Genomic DNA, 16,272 nt, shown 5'->3' on the forward strand with positions numbered 1-16,272 from the left:
CTGCGAGAGGGCTGTACAAGCAATGATCACACGCACGGCACAGCGGACACACCAGGAACCGCGGTGTTGGCCGTCGAATGGCGCTAGCTGCGCAGCATTTGTGCACCGCCGCCGTCAGTGTCAGCCAGTTTTCCGTGGCATACGGAGCTCCATCGCAGTCTTTAACACTGGTAGCATGCCGCGACAGCGTGGACGTGAACCGTATGTGCAGTTGACGGACTTTGAGCGAGGGCGTATAGTGGGCATGCGGGAGGCCGGGTGGATGTACCGCCGAATTGCTCAACACGTGGGGCGTGAGGTCTCCACAGTACATCAATGTTGTCGCCAGTGGTTGGCGGAAGGTGCACGTGCCCGTCGACCTGGGACCGGACCGCAGCGACGCACGGACCGTAGGATCCTACGCAGTGCCATAGGGGACCGCACCGCCACTTCCCAGCAAATTAGGGACACTGTTGCTCCTGGGGTATCGGCGAGGACCATTCGCAACCGTCTCCATGAAGCTGGGCTACGGTCCCGCACACCGTTAGGCCGTCTTCCGCTCACGCCCCAACATCGTGCAGCCCGCCTCCAGTGGTGTCGCGACAGGCGTGAATGGAGGGACGAATGGAGACGTGTCGTCTTCAGCGATGAGAGTCGCTTCTGCCTTGGTGCCAATGATGGTCGTATGCGTGTTTGGCGTCGTGCAGGTGAGCGCCACAATCAGGACTGCATACGACCGAGGCACACAGGGCCAACACCCGGCATCATGGTGTGGGGAGCGATCTCCTGCACTGGCCGTACACCACTGGTGATCGTCGAGGGGACACTGAATAGTGCACGGTACATCCAAACCGTCATCGAACCCATCGTTCTACCATTCCTAGACCGGCAAGGGAACGTGCTGTTCCAACAGGACAATGCACGTCCGCATGTATCCCGTGCCAGCAAGATCTCCGGATCTGTCCCCCATTGAGCATGTTTGGGACTGGATGAAGCGTCGTCTCACACGGTCTGCACGTCCAGCACGAACGCTGGTCCAACTGAGGCGCCAGGTGGAAATGGCATGGCAAGCCGTTCCACAGGACTACATCCAGCATCTCTACGATCGTCTCCATGGGAGAATAGCAGCCTGCATTGCTGCGAAAGGTGGATATACACTGTACTAGTGCCGACATTGTGCATGCTCTGTTGCCTGTGTCTATGTGCCTGTGGTTCTGTCAGTGTGATCATGTGATGTATCTCACCCCAGGAATGTGTCAATAAAGTTTCCCCTTCGTGGGACAATGAATTCACGGTGTTCTTATTTCAATTTCCAGGAGTGTATTTTCGTATTCGGAGGAGAAATTCGTGAGAAGATTGCGTCGCAACGAAAAACGCCTTTCTTTTAATGATTTCCAGCCCAAATCCTGTATCGTTTCTGTGACACTCTCTCCCATATTTCACGATAATACAAAACGTTGCTGCATTTCTTTGAACTTTTTCAATGTACTTCGTCAGTCCTATCTGGTAAGGATCCCACACCGCTCAACATTATTCTAAAAGAGGGCGGACAAGCGTAATGTAGGCAGTCTCCTTAGTAGGTCTTTTACAGTTTCTAAGTGTCCTGCCAATAAAACGCAGTCTTTGGTTAGCCTTCCCCACAACATTTTCTGTGTGTTTCTTCCAATTTAAGTTGTTTGTAATTGTAATACCTAGGTATTTAGTTGAATTTACCTCTTTTAGATTAGACTGATTTATCGTGTAACCGAAGTTTAACGAGTTCCTTTTAGCACTCATGTGGATGACCTCACACTTTTCGTTATTTGGGGTCAACTGCCACTTTTCGCACCATTCCGATATATCTTCTAAATCGTTTGGCAGTTTGTTTTGATCTGATGACTTTGATATTAGTCGATAAACGACAGTGTCAGCTGCAAACAACCGGAGACGGCTGCTCAGATTGTCTCCCAAGTCGTTTATATAGATAAGGAACAGCAAAGGGCCTATAACATTACCTCGGGGAACGACAGAAATCACTTCTGTTTTACTCGATGACTTTCCTTCAGTTACTAAGAACTGTGACCTCTCTGACAGGAAATCACAAATCCAGTCACATAACTGAGACGATATTCCATAAGCACGCATTTTACTACGAGCCGCTTGTGTGGTACAGTGTCAAAAACCTTCCGGAAATCCAGAAATACGGAATCGATCTGAAATCACTTGTCAATAGCACTCAACACTTCATGTGAATAAAGAGCTAGTTGTGTTTCACAAGAATGATGTTTTCTAAACCCATGATGACTGTGTGTCAATAGACTGTTTTCTTCTAGGCAATTCATAATGTTCGAACACAATTTATGTTCTAAAATCCAGCTGCATATCGACGTTAACGATATGGGCCTATAATTTAGTGGATTACTCTTGCTACCTTTCTTGAATATTGGTGTGACCCGTGCAACTTTCCAGTCTTTGGGTACGGATCTTACATCGAGCGAACGCTTTTATATGATTCTTAAGTCTGGAGCTAATGCATCAGCATACTCCGAAAGGAACCTAATTGGTATACAGTATGGACCAGAAGACTTGATTTTATTAAGGGATTTAAGTTGCTTCACTACTCCGAAGATATTTACTTCTACGTTACTCATGTTGGTAGCTGTTCTCGATTAGAATTCTGGAATATTTACTTCGTCTTCTTTTGTGAAGCCATTTCGGAAGGCTGTGTTTAGTAACTCTGCTTGGCAGCACTGTCTTCGATAGTATCTCTATTGCTATCGCGCAGAGAAGGCATTGATTGTTTCATGACGCTAACATACTTCACATAAGACCAGAATCTCTTTGAATTTTCTACCGGGTTTCGAGACAAAGTTTCGTTGTGGAAACTCTTACAGGCATCTCGCATTGAAGTCTGCGCTAAATTTCGAGGTTCTGTAAAAGATCGCCAATCTTGGAGATTTTGCGTCTGTTTAAATTTGGCATGATTGTCTCGTTGTTTCTGCAACAGTGTTCTAACCAGTTTTGTGTACCAAGGAGGATCAGCTCCGTTGTTTGTTAATTTATTTGGTATAAAACTCTCAATTGCTGCCAATAGGCAGGTTTCAGACTATCAAGTGTGATGTTCGTTGGCACATTGAAAGGCTACTCAAAACTGCTATTTAAACCCAGATCAAGAATCAATAACTTTGATCCGTAAGTTTTAATCTCCGATTCATTTGCAACATAAAGTTTGTAGTCTGCCTCTTTAACCCTATTCTTGGGGGACGTTGGTATAACAGAAACATCGACACTTCTCAGGTCTGCAGTTTTAGCCGTGACGAAAATGGAAATAGCAGTACTTTTAAGAGCTATTGTATCTCGGCTTGCTGCGGCCTCTGCTACGAGAATGTCGTCTCGATTGATGCTATCGCTTCCTAGATCTGGAGTTTCGGGCTTCGGTTTCAAGCCCTTCGATTCTTACCAAAAGAATTTTTCAGTGACACAAGATAATAACATGCAGCTGGGGACATTTCAAGTTGCTGAGTGCTTCGCATTTCCATCATCTGATCAGCAATTTCCATTAGTTTGCCCACATTTTCTTCGGTAATTATTAAAATATTTCGGACGCTTCCAGGAAGTTTGCCTAGTTAGAGGGTTTTTAAAATTTTGTCCAAAACGTTCGTTCCTCCATAACCTTTCATTTTCCGAAGCAGCGGACTGGGTTTCACGTCTGTTACTAATTTTCTGGCTAGTTTCTTAATTTGACACTCTTCACTTTCCTTAAAAGTCATTAACAGTCTTACTTCAGCTAACGAATATTTGTTGCTTTCGTCATTGTTCACCAGATCCCATGTATTTTCGAAAATCAGGGCCCTAGTTGTGCTAACAACTAACTGAATTTGGTTGGTTCAATCTGTATTCCCGAGACTGTAAATTGTGCTTCAGCCTTACAAAACGGTATATCCGGCTTTTCAGTCCAGGACGGAGGAAGTTTCACACCAACTTTGTACACTTCTGTCTTCGTATCACTGTTTGGGATGTTACTGTTCCCTCTGTCTGCCAGCATATTTATTTCTTGTCACGTTGTAGTCACCAGCTGTTGGTCTTCCTGTAAATTTTAGATTCGAAAATAATATTTGAAAATTTCCATTTGTTACAAGATAAATATCACATAACTCAAGCAAAACGACTGACACCTAGACCTATTATTCTATGAATTTCAAAATGTCACTTGTTGTCAAAGAAAAATAAACTCAACACAAAGGAGAATTATTTACAAAACTAAAGGTTATGAACGTAAACGTAACCACACAGTCTCTCTGCCGTTGTTCCTTTGACAAGCACAACTGCGTCCTGCTGTAGCAGTATTATCTTTTGGGATAGTTTGTAGGAGTATAACTCAATGTTATTTTCCCAAAAGATCACTTCGGCATCGACTGTCACATCCTCTTCAACATGATTATCATCACCTCACTCATATTGTTCTGATTCATTCCAACCATACTCGTCTCCTCTCCAGGACCACTTTCATCTTCACAGTAAAGTACCCAGAGAATTCCCTCGTAAGATGACTATTTCCCTTCAGTTTTTAGAAAAACTGATTGATAAGCTATCTTATTCATCTCTGGCACCTATATGATCTATAATTATGGAGCCTATTACTGATACTATTATTGTTACTGGAACATTAGCACAGTCTTGTATCGCTATAAGAACTTCATAAAAACGAAAATGTGTAAAGAAATACTCACTGTAACACTGTAGTGGGGTACGTGGTGTTCCAAAAAAAGTTGCTAGTGAAAAACACAACCACTCCTCCAATTTTTCGCCTGCTACTGAACATGTAGAGACAAGTGCGCAGAGATACAATGAAATGCTGCCGTGTCTTACAAATATTTAAAATAAAAATGAACAGGGTCTACAGGATCACACCCTAGCCTTCCAGGGCGAAATGACCTCGACGTTATAAGAAGGAAAAAACACTATATCCTACGAGAGGTTGAAACTTCTGTTTTTTTGTGCTTATTTGTTAATGTCTCCTCACCCGCTAAACCCAACAACTTGCATCATCTAACAAACATTCTGCTTGTAACATTCACACTCTCCTGTTTCTTCAAGAGACAGATTAACTATTCGTTTTCCTTGATGCTGTGGCAGAAGTCCTTCTAAATTGTCCCTTCTTCAGATGCAGTTTTCCCACGTTACACTGCTGTCTTAATGTCCGCTTAATTTTAAACACTCTTCACAAGACGTGCATTTCAAATGATTTCAGTATATTTAGCTCAAGATTTTACTTCCATTCTATGCTAAAAAGAGCACATTTTTTTGAAACTAATTTTTCATTTCACGCCAGTTGACTTGTTACATTTTAGGAATCGGATTACTGTCTAGTAGCGAGGTTCGCGTTCGTATAGGCCTATTACGTTTGTGACTGTTAATGACCACCGAGTGCCTTAATTTCTACAGTTATGGGTAGATTGATTTTTCAAATTACATTATTAGAGAAAGAAATACTTGACATGAGAACAGTTATAGGATTTAGTTTCATTATTTTTTTTTGTTTGATCCGCCTTCGTAGCTGAGTGGTCAGCGTAGATGGCACCCATGCTGAGGACCAGAGTTGTTGTTGTTATGGTCTTCAGTCCTGAGCCTGGTTTGATGCAGCTCTCCATGCTACTCTATCCTGTGCAAGCTTCTTCATCTATCAGTACCTACTGCAACCTACATCCTTCTGAATCAGCTTAGTGTATTCATCTCTTGGTCTCCCTCTACGATTTTTACCCTCCACGCTGCCCTCCAGTACTAAATTGGTGATCCCTTGATGCCTCAGAACATCCCTTCTTCTAGTCAAGTTGTGCCACAAACTCCTCTTCTCCCCAGTCCTATTCAGTACCTCCTAATTAGTCATGTGATCTACCTATCTAATCTTCAGCATTCTTCTGTAGCACCACATTTCGAACGCTTCTATTCTCTTCTTGTCCAAACTATTTATCGCCCATGTTTCACTTCCATACATGGCCACGCTTCATACAAATACCTTCAGAAACTTCCTGACACTTAAATCTATACTCGATGTTAACAAATTTGTCTTCTTCAGAAACGCTTTCCTTGCCATTGCCAGTCTACATTTTATATCCTCTCTACTTCGACCATCATCAGTTATTTTGCTCCCCAAATAGCAAAACTCCTTTACTACTGTAAGTGTCTCATTTCCTAATCTAATTCCCTCAGCATCACCCGACTTAATTAGACTACGTTCCATTATCCTCGTTTTCCTTTTGTTGATGTCCATCTTATATCTTCCTTTCAAGACATTGTCCATTCCGTTCGACTGCTCTTCCGAGTCCTTTGCTGTCTCTGACAGAATTACAATGCCATCGGCGAACCTCACAATTTTTATTTCTTCTCCATGGATTTTAATACCTACTCCGAATTTTTCTTTTGTTTCCTTTACTGCTCGTTCGATATACAGATTGAATAACATCGGGGAGAGGCTACAGCCCTGTGTCACTCCCTTCCCAACCACTGCTTCCCTTTCATGTCCCTCGACCCTTATAACTGCCATCTGGTTTCTGTACAAATTGTAAATAGCCTTTCGCTCCCTGTATTTTATCCCTGCCACCTTCAGAATTTGAAAGAGAATATTCCAGTCAACATTGTCAAAAGCTTTCTCTAAGTCTACAAACGCTAGAAACGAAGGTTTGCCTTTTCTTAATCTAGCTTCTAAAATAAGTCGTAGAGTCAGTATTGCCTCACGTGTTCCCATATTTCTACGGAATCCCAACTGATCTTCCCGAGGTCACCTTCTATCAGTTTTTCCATTCGTCTGTAAAGAATTCGCGTTAGTATTTTGCAGCTGTGACTTATTTCTTTGGGATTGGAATTTGTAAGACGTTTGCTTTGCCAGCGATGGGCGAGGCATGACAGAATCTCTGACCAGAGAGTAGTTTGTCGTTTGTCGTTAGTTGTTGCTTCAGTAGTCTGCGCTTGTCTGCGCGAGTCGACAGTAGTAGTCTGGTGTAGTCTGCGGGAGTCGGCATGTGTCGGTTGTGTGCTCTGCTCGCGACTCTGGTCAGGACTCTGGAGGATGAGTATTGTTGTAGAAGGTAAAGAAGCAGCCTTGCGCATATTTAACAATGTATGTTAATTGTAATTTAATTTGTTCCAAAAAATGCCCCAATAATAATTTTTATAATATAAAGTAACTCTTTTAAAGAAAAACATTCATTTCAATTTAAAGAATATTTCCAATGCATGATCATTCCTTCCAAGAATAAAAAAAAAAATTATACGCCAGCATTGCACGAAGCTGTGTCGCAAAATATCTAATTAAGAGCAGATATATTTGCAGTTTTTATTGAGGTAAGAATTTTTGCTTTTTTTTATTCAGAATACAGGGCCGTAGGGCAGCGCTGCTGTCCTCATAAAATTTATTAGGTTACTAAATTTTATTATTATCTTGGTGTTTCGGAATTTTTTCTGTTTCGAACTTGACATTAAATGAGAAAAGAATTTTTGTGGGAACATTAAATGTGAATGCATTTCTGCACCCAGACTATAAATCAGAGCCAATTTTGTTCAGAGGCCACAATATTAAAAATTCATTTTTAATTATAAATTTTTCTGTGGGGAGGATACACTTGGCTCATTTTCATTTTCATTTTTTGTGGGGAGGTTACATTGGCGACATCCGGCCAGGATCGTATTTTTTTTGTGAATCTTCTGAGAAGTAGGCATATATCTGCTCTTATTTACTTGAACGTAATTTGCATCTGGCGCAACGCATTTTACTAATTTGTCACTCTTTCTTTCACAGATCATCGGCAATTTGTTGCTCTTTGTTGTATTTGTTGTTTGTTGCATTTTGCATTGTCCTTGTTTCATTTGTGCTTAATTTTGTTTTGTGAAAAATGCCGCGAAAACTGTTAACAGTACATCGCGATGTGTAATGAGTGAAATAGCCGATTCGAATATTTTGACTGATAGTGCTTGTGACACTCAGTGTAATGATGAGAATCCCCTAATTGTAGACAATCAGTGCCTACTGAGCACTAGTAATGATTTTTATCCTAATGATGAACAAATAAATTTAATTGTGTCCTCTGTTAATTTAAGGACAATTGATGACGTGGCACGTTCTGTTACAATGAACGCCGCCCAGTTCGACACGCCCGATTTGCAAAATTTACTTAGCGAACAGATAATTGTTTCTAACGAAAATGAACAGTGTACTCAAAGTACGACAGATTTATTTAATTCCGGTGTAGTGACCAACAGTGCACATCCGATTAGCAAACATTTTCGAGAATCACAGAATAACCAAATGGTTACACAAAACGTGACAATTGCAGGTAAGCCATCAAACAGCACAGAGAATACAGTAGGTAATATTGGCATGGATCGAGTCATAGCATTAATGATACAACTTAACGAGAATCTCAAACAACAACTTAGTGAACAGAACAAACAACTTAATGAAAAATACGACAAAGTTATTGAATCGTGCAAACAACTTAATGAAAGTTTCAAACAGCAGAATGAAAATTTCGACAACCATTTCAAACAACTTAATGAATCGTGCAGACAATTTAATGAAAGTTTCAAACAGTCGAACGAAAAACACCACAACCTTAATGAACAGAACAAACAACTTAATGAACAGATTACAGCCGTTACTGTGCAACGATATGATACTAAAGAACAATTACGTGACGAAATTGAGGCTTGTGCTAGTAACAGTAGTGAAGAAATTAGATCTGTTGCACAAGAATTAAGTAATACACATGCAGCCACAACAGAATCAGTTAGAGATGAAATTAATGCAGTCACTGAACAATGTTCAGAAAACGCAGCACAGATACGCGACGAGTTTAATTTAAAGTCACCAGAACTTTCACACACTCTGGATACGGAAGTCGATAAGAAATGTGAACAACAAAACAACCAAATTGAGGAACGTATTATAGTAACAGAAATGAAAATTGTTTCAGTCACTAACACGTCACAACATACGGCACATTCCGAACATTTGTCACACTTACACAGCCAGTATAACTTAAGTAATTTACAGAGACTACGCGACTTAGAATCCGAAGTGACACAGACAAACAGATTCTCATGCAATCCTGAACCTGTTCACACATTCAGAGACGATAACGTTGATTGTAAGCAATTTGTATCTGTAAAAAAATCTAAGGTATTTGAATATGACAGAGCACAGGTACACGCTTTGAACTGTATACGACAATTTGCTTTTGTATTTTCATCAGTTTGGCCTGTAATGCAGAAACTGGAATTGGACTGGATACAAAAATTTTCTTTTGAATTTTCACCTGCATTGCCTGTAACGCAGAAGCTAAAATTTATTTGCAACGCATAATTGACCTCAGGGGATTCATTACACTTTAATGAATATGTGCCGTAGCGTGCACAGGGCCCCGAGCCGTAGTAGTGCTGTTTCATCTTTAGTTTTCTGCACTGCTGCCTTTTCTTCTACTATCCTTTATATCTATCTGAATAGCTCTTTAACTATCGCTCTATCTAGGTTTAAGAATGAGTAAAGAAAACCTGATATGACAAATTTTACCGAAAGTGACAGTTTTCTTTAGACACACCCGAAATGACAACTACCGGCGTAATTTTAATAACAGATAAAATTGTAATCATCAGTATGTACAGCATTTTCAGCAATCGTCAAAATTATCAGCAACAGCGAATGCATTTTGGTAACAATAGAGGTTTTTCACAACAACAGCAACAAAACCAACCAGTTAGCATACCTAACCAACAATGTAATGTACAAGGTCAACCAAGCTCTAATGTTTCGCCGCCTACACGTATAGCATCAGCTCCAACAAATAGTAACGCACAGCAACGAGGGAATCAGTACGTACAGAAAACACACTATTTCAATTCCTATCGCAATGCTCCGTATAGAAATGACTATCATGACATATGTAAAAATAATGAGCACAGTTTTCAGCCTAACAGTCGGTATTACCAGCAGCAGAATCATCTACAACAACTGGTTATTATGAATGAACCAGACAGTAGGTATCATCCAGAACGTAAGACGTCAGGAAGAAATAACAGAACAGTACAAATAGTGGAAATGCCGCAACATCCTCCTGCAAATAATAGCATGTCAGATAGAATTTGACTAGATACAGTACAGGTTGCATATTCCAGTAACGCAAGCAATAATTTTGACACGCAGAATCTTGTTCACGAGAATGCTATTTGAAACATGCTTTGTTGAATGCACCACTTTTATCGCACCCAGATCTTACCAGAAATTTTTCCATTGCCACCGACAGTTTTAACACCTCTTTAGACATACATATTTTTCAGGAAATTGAAGAAGATGGTTGTACAGTAATTAAAAATATTGGCTTTTGCAAGTCGCATTCTGTCACCTGCTGAATGAAATTATTCTGTTACAGAACTTGAAACATTATGTGTTGTATGGGCTTTTGCAAGATTTAGGCATTTTCTTTATTGAAGACACACTACCGTTTACACAGATCATACAGTGATACAATTTTTACTTTCGGCTAAATTTACACACGACAGATTAAGTAGATGGAAACTTTATTTGCAGGAATTTAATTTTACAATTGTTCACATTCCCAGTACACAAAATATTGTAGCAGACGCACTATCCCGTTCTCTTAACAACAATCAGCAAGACATCGCAACCAACTTCTGCGAAGCAAATGTCAACGTCAGGTACATTCAACAAGTTGCATTTGAAAATTTCATTTCGTCGTCATTACAAGACATAGCACAAGAGCAGAGTAAAGACAACGTATGGAAAGAAATTAAACACCTTTGGCAAGATAGGAATAATGTTACCATTAGAAACCATTATACTGTACGCAATGACATTCTGTTTCGCCGCTCTCATCCTGACAGCAACAATTGGTTATTATGCATTCCTGACGAACTTGTTAACAAATTAATCTGGTATACTCATTTAAGTTACGCACATTACGGAGCCAGAAAATGTTTTCTTATACTGAGACAGAACTGTTATTTTACTAACATGGAGAAACGTATACGACCAGTTTTAGCGTCATGTAAAATCTGCCAGAAAGCTAAATCAGACACGACTTCACATATTCCTCCATTACATCCCATTGTACCTGTTAAATTGAGACATATAGCCGCTGTAGACATTTTTGGTCCGATTCCCAGAACTAATAGAGGTTTTTGCTAAATTTTTGTCGCTGTTGAACTCACTTCAAAATTTGTTACTTTCACTCCGTTACGCAAAGCTGCTGCTAAAACTGTTTCGAAAGCATTTGTAAAACATTTTCTATTTCATGTAGGGCATGTGTTGAAAGTAATTTCCGATAATGGATCACAGTTTCGATCTACTATATGGACACGTGTGTTACGAGCTAGAAACACTTCTCCGATCTATATATCCAGGTACCATGCTTCTTCGAACCCTTGTGAACGATTACTGAAAGAAATTGGCAAACTGTGTAGAATATACTGCCATAAAAAACATATTGATTGGGGCACATACATACTCTCATTCCAGGATGTAATTAATTCCATACCAAATGAATCTACTATGCTATCTCCGTCTGTTATACTGAAAAATGTTGAACCACCTAACAAAATTAAAGAATTAGTAACCTTTCCTACATCTCGTCGACTACGACACCATGAAATAACTGACATTGCGCTGAACGACATCAAACGTGCCGCAGAGCGCCGGAGAAGACAGCAAAAACAGGTTTGTACACGCCGTGACTTTCACATTGGACAGAAGATATTAGTACGTACACACAATTTATCCAACAGAGGAAAGAGTAGGTGCAGTAAATTTGAGCTTCTATATGCAGGTCCATATCGGATTCGCAGCATTCCTCACCCCAATGTAGTACACGTCGAAACTTTGAGAACCAGAAAAACCAAAGGGAACCACCACATCTCGAACATCAAACCTTTTATTGAATGAACATACTTTATGATTTATCACACTTTAATGCCATTTCCTAATTTTTTTTATGACCACTTATGCAATTATATTCACATGAACACTTACTGATTATTATCATATTTTTTCTTGACAAGTACCCGGCAAGGTAAGGTTAGCAGGTCGCTATCCTTGTCGTTACACATCAGATCGTGCACATTTTTCCAGATAAACTTACGTATCTTATGAATAATTATGCAATTTTATCTAGTGACACATTAATTTTATTAAATTCTCTCTCAATTAAAGTCTTCAATTCTCGCCTCTATTAACTACACAACATACAAGCTGAACACAAAGAAGGTTACATTTCTTGTCATCATATATCAGACCGTGCATATTTTCCATTTTTCATGTATGTATGATTGTTTTCGTGTTTTGTTTGTATGCACTATGAAATATTTAAGATATAACAAACACCACTTGACTTTAACATTTTGCCTTATGATATCTCAACATCGTGACTATTTTACATTTTTTTTTTTTGCTGCTACATTGTGATACACTGTTATATTTTTGCCTCTGAACACTGTCTATGTTTTTGACATATTACGTTTTCTGTCATGCTATGCTGTATGCTCAATTATATCACTAGAAACCAGTTTTTATTTAATGGATATATGAATTAAATGCAAGACATTAATCTTTGTTCATCATTTTCAGAAAGAAATAACGTGTAAAAAAATAAATTAAACAGAAATGGGAATTTCACCTTCGGAATGAGCGAAAGAAGATGCAATACCTCGTGACGAAGAGTAAATGGATCAGAATTAACAAGCATTAACATGAATATACTATACACATCGTAGAATAGCAGTCTTAACTAATTTTTTTCTTTCAGAATACGAGGCGATTGATGCAGGCTGTCAGACAGAACTACACATCTTAGTTTTAGTGTTGAAATATGCTAGAAATAAGGAATAGTTGTATAATGAATAATGAAGTGACTTTTTTGTAGATGATAATGAATGGTGATGAGTAATGATGAAGAATATGCTACTATGGATAATGAAGTTTTTCTTTACAGGTGATGATAATAATGGAGTTATGGTAATATGAATAATGAAGTTTTTTCTTTGCAGATGAGAATAATAATGAAGTTTATATATTTACTGTTAGTTAAGAAATGCTATGTAGTTATTTAAGTATTTGTTGCAGTTCGTTTTGACAGTATGTCTTATATCGCATGGTATGATGACTGAAGATTTCGGAAAGGACAGCTAGAGAACATATATATATTTTATACACATTTCACTACCTGTTAATTCGAAGTTCACTACTTTTCAGCATAATATGCGTTTCTTCTTTCAGTTTAATAATCCATTTTTGTATATTTTGCAGGAGAAATTATTCATGAAATTAATGTGCTGTAAGCAGTTGTTCATTAAACCTATGTCATTTAAGAATGTGATCACATATACTCTACTTGTTTCATAACCTTGCTACAGCTGACTCATGACGAATGACGTTACACATCTTCATTTGCAGCAATAACTCAAAAGCAAATATTGTTATCCTCCAGTAATTAATTTTCGATCCCAACGCAATGCATTGCTAGCACAAAAAAAAAGTATTACCAGTCCCAAATAATGTTACCAGTTTAAGAGAGTTCTGAGTAATACTGATCAGCTCTGAATAGTATGTCATTTGAATGATGAATTCTGAATAATACTGAATGATGCTTTGTAATAATGCATAAATACTATGCGCATAATTTCTGTAAATAATATTTTTGTTATACTCTATAAATGTTATGCCAATAATTAACTCCTATTTTGAATGATGACTTCTGAATAATGCATAAAACAATGCTTTGTAACTGGCCAATGAGTGCCAATAATTATTTTAAACATGTCGTATGTCACTTGAATGATGAAAAATGTTTTGTACTCTTCAATACTTGCTACATGTTTTGTAACTGGACAATGAGTGCCAATGATTACTATAACTAAGTGAATTACCTTAATACTATGCCATTCATTAGCTCCTGTTTTGAATGATGACTTCTGATGGTTTGTAACTGGCCAATGAGTGCCAATGTTCTCTGTAAACAGATAATTTTTGAACATTATTCTGTAATACTACATACATGGTACAGAAATGTTCAGTAACTGGGCGATGAGAGCCACCAATTACTCAAATCAGTTGTTAGAATAGTGTAATTCTCAATGAAGACTAGTATGTCACTTAATGTCCTTCACCTTCTAACCTAATTACCAGAAATTACTGCAATATCCGTTTGTCCTGTCTATCCTCATGATCATGGAGCACTATATTTGGTTTTTGCACTAATGCTACGTTGATGTACTTTACAAGAACGTGGTGTTGACACGACATGCTGTCCACCACCTTGAGCGATGGAAATGTTATTATGGTCCCGCTGTTTGGTGTACCTAGTGTACTACCAAAATGATAGCATGGAATATTATTACGACACTGATTAATACTTCAAGGAAAAGAACTTCAGATTGTCTCACTTGGTGTTGTGCTTCTATTGAAAGATATGGACTTTCAGTGCAGCTGCGTGCAACCTAAAGTGCCACAACCATGACGCAATCCTTCCCATTCCTTTCCTAGTTCTTGTAAAATGGTAAACACTTATACAATGCGTTTAAAGTCTTGTAAAATGATAATGGCTTCTACAGTGCATGTGCACTTTATTTTACTCCATGATATGTAAAAATGCTAAAGACTTATACAGTGCGTGTGCACTTTATTTCACTCCATGATATGTTATGTAAGAATGCTAAAGACTTCTACAGTGCGTGTGCACTTTATTTTACTCCATGATATGTAAAAATGCTAAAGACTTATACAGTGCGTGTGCACTTTATTTCACTCCATGATATGTTATGTAAGAATTCTAAAGACTTCTACAGTGCGTGTGCACTTTATTTCACTCTTTGATAGGTTTATTTGTTGTAAAAATGCTAAAGAGTTTTACAGTGCACGTGCACTTTTGCCATTTGTTAATATGTTTTGTACTCATTGTGTATACATTTTGTCATTGCCTGATATGTTCTGTACTCAGTGCATGTGCACTATATTTTATTTCATGTTCTGCACCTATATATATGTATATATTCTGTGATTGTAAAGTTAGTTAATTAAGAAAAATTTGTTGCTCATGGCAAGTCCAACTGACTCACCATCGCTGCCAAATTTTTGCCCCCCCCCCCCCCCCCCCCCCCACCAGTGGAGGGTTATGTAAGACGTTTGCTTTGCCGGCGATGGGCGAGGCATGACAGAATCTGTGACCAGAGAGTAGTTTGTCGTTAGTTGTTGCTTCAGTAGTCTGCACTTGTCTGCGCAAGTCGACAGTAGTAGTCTGGTGTAGTCTGCGGGAGTCGGCATGTGTCGGCTGTGTGCTCTGCTCGCGACTCTGGTCAGGACTCTGGAGGATGAGTATTGTTGTAGAAGGTAAAGAAGCAGCCTTGCGCATATTTAATAATGTATGTTAATTGTAATTTAATTTTTTTCAAAAAAATGCCCCAATAATAATTTTTATAATATAAAGTAACTCTTTTAAAGAAAAACATTCATTTCAATTTAAAAAATATTTCCAATGCATGATCATTCCTTCCAAGAATAAAAAAAATATATATACGCCAGCATTGCACGAAGCTGTGTCGCAAAATATCTAATTAAGAGCAGATATATTTGCAGTTTTTATTGAGGTAAGAATTTTTGCTTTTTTTAAATTCAGAATACAGGGCCGAAGGGCAGCGCTGCTGTCCTCATAAAATTTATCAGGTTACTAAACTTTTTTATTATTTTGGTGTTTAGGAAATTTTTCTGTTTCGAACTTGACATTAAATGAGAAAAGAATTTTTGTGGGAACATTAAATGTGAATGCATTTCTGCACACAGACTATAAATCGGAGCCAATTTTGTTCAGCGGTCACAATATTAAAAATTCATTTTTAATTATAAATTTTTCTTTGGGGAGGATACACTTGGCTTATTTTCATTTTCATTTTTTGTGGGTAGGTTACAAATTATTATATTCTTCTTGAAGTCTGAGGGTATTTCGCCTGTCTCATACATTTTGCTCACCAGATGGTAGAGTTTTGTCAGGACTGGCGCTCCCAAGGCTGTCAGTAGTTCTAATGGAATGTTGTCTACTCCCGGGGCCTTGTTTCGACTTAGGTCTTTCAGTGCTCTATCAAACTCTTCACGCAGTATCATATCCCCCATTTCATCTTCATCTATATCCTCTTCCATTTCTATAACATTACCCTCAAGTACATCGCCCTTGTATAGACCTTCTATATACTCCTTCCACCTTTCTGCTTTCCCTTCTTTGCTTAGAACTGGGTTTCCATCTGAGCTTTTGATATTCATAC

This window comes from Schistocerca americana, chromosome 6 (genome assembly GCF_021461395.2).
Source record: "Schistocerca americana isolate TAMUIC-IGC-003095 chromosome 6, iqSchAmer2.1, whole genome shotgun sequence".
In the NCBI taxonomy this organism is placed as follows: Eukaryota; Metazoa; Arthropoda; class Insecta; order Orthoptera; family Acrididae; genus Schistocerca; species Schistocerca americana.